General features: G+C 44.4%; 1 pseudogene; it reads left to right on the plus strand.

Annotated features, from left to right (window-relative positions):
* The first annotated feature begins 1,986 nt into the window (after positions 1-1,986).
* Positions 1,987-5,525, plus strand: LOC134506307 (lysophosphatidic acid receptor 4-like; annotated as a pseudogene).
* The last annotated feature ends 808 nt before the right edge of the window (positions 5,526-6,333 follow it).

Raw genomic sequence — 6,333 nt, forward strand, 5'->3', positions numbered from 1 at the left:
TATGCATCCACTCAGGCATCTCACTCTTTTTAGACTGTTATTTTCAAGAAAGGCAGAACCAGGCTGGTGAGGAAGAAGCCAACATACAGAGAAATAGGGATACAGACTCTGGGTATGTGTGATGTTATCAATCTTGAGTTTGTTTATAGAATGCTTTTTAAATTTCAAGTTAGACATAAGAAACTGCTGCCAAGGTTAGGTTTTTTATTTTTTTAAGTGCCATAATTTACTAGAAGATAAATAGACGACCCTTCAAGTCAAGCTTGACGTCTAATGATGTCATGAACACATCCACGTTGTTTGCTCAGGAGTAAGAGAGATGTGTTTTGCCATTGGTTTCTTTCAGGCTGTGTATTTTATTTATTCATTTATTTAAAATCCTTTGTAGTCTTGTCTACAACTACAGGATTCTTTTGTGGTCTTCTTTCCAAATATTAAGCAAGGCCCAGGCAAATTGAGCCAAGGGCTGCATCTGCTGAACCATGTCTCATTTACAACTATTTAAAAATTACATCTCTAAAAAAATAAAATTTTAGATATTAAAGTCTTTGGAAGCATTTTATAAGCTGAACTTTTATGACTTCTGGGAGCTATATGAATTAGGCTATGGATTGGATTTAGGCTCTCAATGAAATCTAAATACCCAATTGCCTAGGAGTAGGCAATCTCTAATAAACAGGTTTCCCATGGTTTGTTTTAAGTACAACTCTCAAAGGTGACATAATAACCAGGTTCAATGGTTACCAAACTGTTACCAGACAAACTATTATCAAACTAAGCCTTAAAGTATGACTTACAAGCTATATAGTCCTCACAGCATGGTAAGCCACACATGTGTAAAGCAAGCCCATATGCAGGATATGTTCACACATGCTTAACAAGTTTGGTTACAAATCTAGTACTTGTATTTGCATGATCTTCTAAACTTGGTTTGTCTTAACTATGGTTAATTTGGGGGGTGTATATCAATGTGCTGGATGAACCCAGACTTTTGCTTAGACTGTGGGTCAATGTTTTGTACAAACCCTACAAATAGATTTATTCTGTAACCAGGTTACATTATTCCTTGAACTCAGCAGACTAAGGCAATAAAACTTTGAAGCAAAACCTGATGGTTTCCATAGAACAAATGCAGATTAAAACCTGAGCATACTGTAAATCATTTTTAATGAAAAAGAAAAAGTTAAAAAATTTGGCCAAACTTCCTTGTTTTATTTGCCCAGTCTTAGCCATGAAGATTGTAGCTTAATCCCCCGCAACAGAAGCAGGAGGTCTAAAGCTCATGTTGGAAGCCAGTTCAGGCTCCTTTTAGGCTGGCTCAGATGCAGGACTCAATGAATCTTCTCTCTGGGCCTGCATACCATGGGCCAGTCCCTCTCTCAGCCCAAGGGCCAATCAGGCGTGGTAGGAGAGTTCTAGTCCCGCCTTGGGCATGAAAGCCAGCTGGGAGACCTTGGGCCAGTCCCTCTCTCTCAGCCCAAGGGCCAATCAGGCGTGGTAGGAGAGTTCTAGTCCCGCCTTGGGCATGAAAGCCAGCTGGGAGACCTTGGGCTGGTCCCTCTCTCAGCCCAAGGGCCAATCAGGCGTGGTAGGAGAGTTCTAGTCCCGCCTTGGGCATGAAAGCCAGCTGGGAGACCTTGGGCCGGTCCCTCTCTCAGCCCAAGGGCCAATCAGGCATGGTAGGAGAGTTCTAGTTCCGCCGTGGGCATGAAAGCCAGCTGGGAGACCTTGGGCCAGTCACACTCTCTCAGCCCAAGGGCCAATCAGGCGTGGTAGGAGAGTTCTAGTCCCGCCTTGGGCATGAAAGCCAGCTGGGAGACCTTGGGCCAGTCACACTCTCTCAGCCCAACCCACCTCACAGGGTTGTTGTTGTGGGGAAAATAGGAGGAGGATGGAGTATTAGGGATGTTCACCGCCTTGAGTTATTTATAAAAATAATAAAGCCGGGCTAACAAATAAATAACTATCTCTTCCTGCATTGGGCCCATGCTAAAACATGCCGAGGTATTTCATATACAGTGGATTTAACAGCTCCGTGTTAAATCTGCTGGAGAGGTGGAGGGATCTATATGTCAAACAAAAGGGAGAAATAGAAACATAGATTCTGGCAATGTAGCCAATCGCTTCATAGCAGCCCAGCATGGATTCAGGTTAGATACTGTTCTGGGTTTTTATTTCGCCCTTGGGGAGGGTGCTGCTGTTTTATACAAAGGGGGAGCTAATCAGTTTTTTCTTTGTGTGTGTGTCCTGCAGTTCTTGCTTCATCCAGAGAGAATCTCGCTGGAAGAGCTGAGCGAGAAAGCCCTTCGTCTTGTGGGCGTACACTCCCGCACAGCGATGCCTAAAATACCACTGGTGAAGGATGGAGGCAGCTGGGAGCTTATTGCAGGTTGGGGGCTGAGGGGGAGCCAGAGTTGAGGAAAGCAAGTGACGGCCTCGGACGGCATGACTTTGCTCGCCAGCTTCACAGCTGGCCAATGTCACCGCAGGGAGGATCCTTGGAGCTTCCGTTTGGCTGCAGAAAGAAGAAATTGCTAGCAAGGATCTTCTTCCTCCAGCTGATCTCCCTCTGGCCTGCCAGCATCCATGACCCCCAGGCCCAATGAAGTGGGCTCAGAGGTGCCACAGATGGACCCGGCTGTCCTCATCTTTCTTCTCTATCTGATGATCATCCATGAGCTGGTGAGTGGCTGGATGGAGTATCAGAAGCAGGCAACCAAGCCAAAGAAGCCGTCTGGGCCTCCTTGGTCAGGCAGGTAAGGGGTGCGTGCGTGTGTGTTTGTGTGCGCTCCTCTCAAAGGAAGAAAGCCTGGGAAAAATCAGAAGGGAGAGTCTGCTTCTTTAGAAGGGGAGGGCACTGAGGCTTTGTGATGGCATCCTCTGCTGAGGGCAAAAAGGTGCCCAGTTTGGGGCTATCCCTCTTTCCAGATCTTCCTTGCAGATGCTGCCATTTCAGCCTGGGACTTCCTGCACCCAAGACGCTTCCCCACTGAGTTACAGCTCTGCTGCTCTCTCAAAATAAGCAAGTCTAGTCCTCATGGTTTGGAAGAAAGGGCAGAATTAAGCAAGCAGAAAAAGACAGGCATGTTAGAGGGCACCTTATTTTGAGTCAGGCCAAGGTCCACCCAGCCCAGCAAAGTCAATACAAGCTCTGGAGTTTCAGGCAAGAATCTTCCCCTTCCTCACCTGGAAATACGAGGGGTTGAGTTAGACATGCCAATGCAGGTGTTTTCCCGGTGATTTCTGCTTCTCTTGAAGAAGTGAGATTCTAGCCCTCGTGGCTCTGAATAGAGAATGGAATTAAATAGGAATTTATTCTAACACTAATGCGTCTTGGCTTGTAGGGTTTCAATTTACAATTCTGTGCCATTTCACTGAGGTGTTACTACTGAGCCACCTGCATGCTCCTGCAAGCATTCTAGTTGTGAGGTATTCCTGAACAGTGGCCCCGGGCAGGTGCCGAAGAGACACCTACTCACACCAACACACACACTTGCCATCACACATTCTCACCCTACTCTGTGTCAGTTAGGCTGGAACAGTGAAACCAGTTCAGGCGCATACAACTGCGAAATGAAAATCAAAACCTCTCTTCAAATCCCCAGCACGATTGAAAAGAACAAAAAGAAGTGCAGTTACCAAGCTCTGCACATGGTACCCTAAATATAATTGGGGGGAACTAATCCATGATTACAGATCTGGGAGAGGATTGGGGGTTTAAATAGCTCTAGAGACATGTTACCTAGAAGTTAAAATACTGGCCGAAGTCCCTCCAATACAGACATAGACTGTGGGTCACTTACAAAGCACCGAGTTTTGTAAAACACATTTTCCCCCCTCTGTCTTCCCTTTTTCCTTTTCAGTCCTTTCTTAGATAAAAAGGGGTTATTTTTTTCATTCAATCATGTCCAATCCTCAGCAACTGCCTGGACTAGTCCCTGCAGTTTTCTTGGCAAGATTTCAGAAGTGGTTTGCCATTGCCTGCTTCCTAGGGCTGAGAGAGAGTGATTGGCCCAAGGTCACCCAGCTGGCTTTCATGCCTAAGGCAGGACTAGAACTCTCAGTCTCCTGGTTTCTAGCCTGTTGCCTTAACCACTAAACCAAACTGGCTCTCAGATAAAGAGTAGACCATCTTTATCTTCCAAGGATCACATTCTCAAGTGATGGGTGGTGTCAGACCCAGAAGTGGGTGAGGGAGGCCTTAGAAGCAACAATTCTGGACAATGCCCATTTTTTTCATATTTGTCTTTTTAGCAGCTCTTCCCAAGTGAACCGTTCAAGTGTTTCCCACTCATTGGCTTATCCAGTGCCACGAGAGCGAACCAAGGACTGGAGGAAGCCGGGCAGGATCATCCGGAAAGCGTAAAACTGAATCCATGATCTCAAGACACAAGGCTCAGCTAAGGAAGGCTGTAAAGAACATTGCAGGCTGGGAACCTCCATGTTGATCCTGGCTGTGGGGCTGTTCTGTCTTGCAACAACTGAGGCCAGGGCAGCTTCCAGACAGCCTTGGTATTGTATGTCTGAGATCAGACATCACACTCAAGAATGAATGAAACAGGTATCTGTAAATATCAAATCACAATTGAGATGGTGCTTTCAGCTTCATCCAGGAGAACCACTGAACCGAGAATGGATCCTCATAGAGTATAAGCCTTGTAACTTGGCAAGGGTATGGCTTCATGGCAGAATGGAGAAGGGGGCTGCCTGAAGCCCATTAAATCAGCAGTGACTATGGAACAGGCCAAGAGAGGAAGACAAGGAAGTAATCAAATGAATTAGAGCATTAAAGCATTTAATGACAGTTGACAGCTCTCCTCTGTCAACTCTGTTGATGGTGCCCTATTTTGGTTTGGGCAGCCATTGGTCTTGTGAGCAATTCCTCTGTCTGCTTCAACTGTTTTTGCTCAGCGCTCATCTACTTCCTGACCCTCCTCAGCTTCCATCAATATCAAGTGTTGTCAGCTACAACACCAAGATGATCAGGTAAAGGAAGTCCTTCTTGAAGAAACTCCTCTTGGGTGTTTGGACTTTCCTTTTCTTCCAAGGCCTGCTATTCTTCATCCTCAGGACTTCAGCATCAACAACTTGGTGATGTGCTTGAGTATTCACCAGTCAGAGTTGTCCACCATATACTTGATCTGCAGCCTCATCGTTGAGATATTTTGCTTCTTCTCCCTTTTGGCATCTCCTTGACTTCCTATCTGAAGTTGGAGATCCATATTGCCAAAATAAAGTCAATTTTTCAAGGAAAGGTGATAAATACCAAGCCCATACAGGTGATCACTGTCACCCTGGTCATCTCTGCTGTCTGCTTCATCCCTCCCCACCTTTGTTGGACCATGGTTACAATGGTGAAATATTTCCAGATGTCATGCCTTCTTCTACAGAAGATCAAAGTCTGAATATCTTTAATCTTCATGATGGTGAACTGTTGTCTTGACCTCTTCATCTACAGTTTTGCCAGTGTAAAGCAGAACACATGTTCAGGTTCTCTATGGAGTTCACTTGTTTCTAAGAGTTAGAAAGTCTTGGTGAAGCATGAAAACCAGTGCTTAGTAAATCATCCTGGGAAGGCTGAGTGAAAATCTTGAATGCTTAACTTTTACTTCTTCCATTTGGCTTCTGTCTGGCTTTAGAAAAAAAAGATAGCTGCCAGTGAATTGTGGTTGCAGAAATTATGTGTCTACTTTTTTTTTTCTTTTCAAATGCCATTAGTTTTTTTAAATATATATATATTTTCTCTTTTTAATAACTTTTCCTTTGCATGCCTGTAACCCTACATGCTGTTAGCTGCTTTGAATGTTTTACAGATAGAAGGGCGGGACATAAATAGAATAAGTACAGTAATCAATGCATTGCATTATTTTAGAAAAAAAATCTGCAAAATTTAGTAGTTGAATTTGCATTACAGTAAATCAATTGATTACTCAATTCAGTAGCAGACCTGCATCTCTTCTGATCTCTGACTATAGTTCCCCTTGTTTCTGACCATTGTCTGTGATTGATAAGGCTGATGGAAGGTGAAGTTCACCAACTTTGGGTAGATATGGGTCCCTCATTCCTGATGAATGGATCAGCAGCAGCTCTCCATTTAGGAAGCAATGTTCCTTAGGAATAGATCAAAGACTGGCCCTAGTTTGCATTTAAGACTGGATTCTGCCTGTGCCCAGCACAGGAGCAACATCTTCCTTGGCTGATCTTGAAACTCTAAGTATCATAAGTTCAGACTTAGTATTTGAATGGAAGCCCACTAGGATTTTTTAAAAAAAAAATATGCTGGAAGAAGGCTGTGATAAACCACTTCCAAAATGTTCCCAAGAAAACCGCATG

The sequence above is a fragment of the Candoia aspera genome, chromosome 16 (assembly GCF_035149785.1).
Source record: "Candoia aspera isolate rCanAsp1 chromosome 16, rCanAsp1.hap2, whole genome shotgun sequence".
Taxonomy (NCBI): domain Eukaryota; kingdom Metazoa; phylum Chordata; class Lepidosauria; order Squamata; family Boidae; genus Candoia; species Candoia aspera.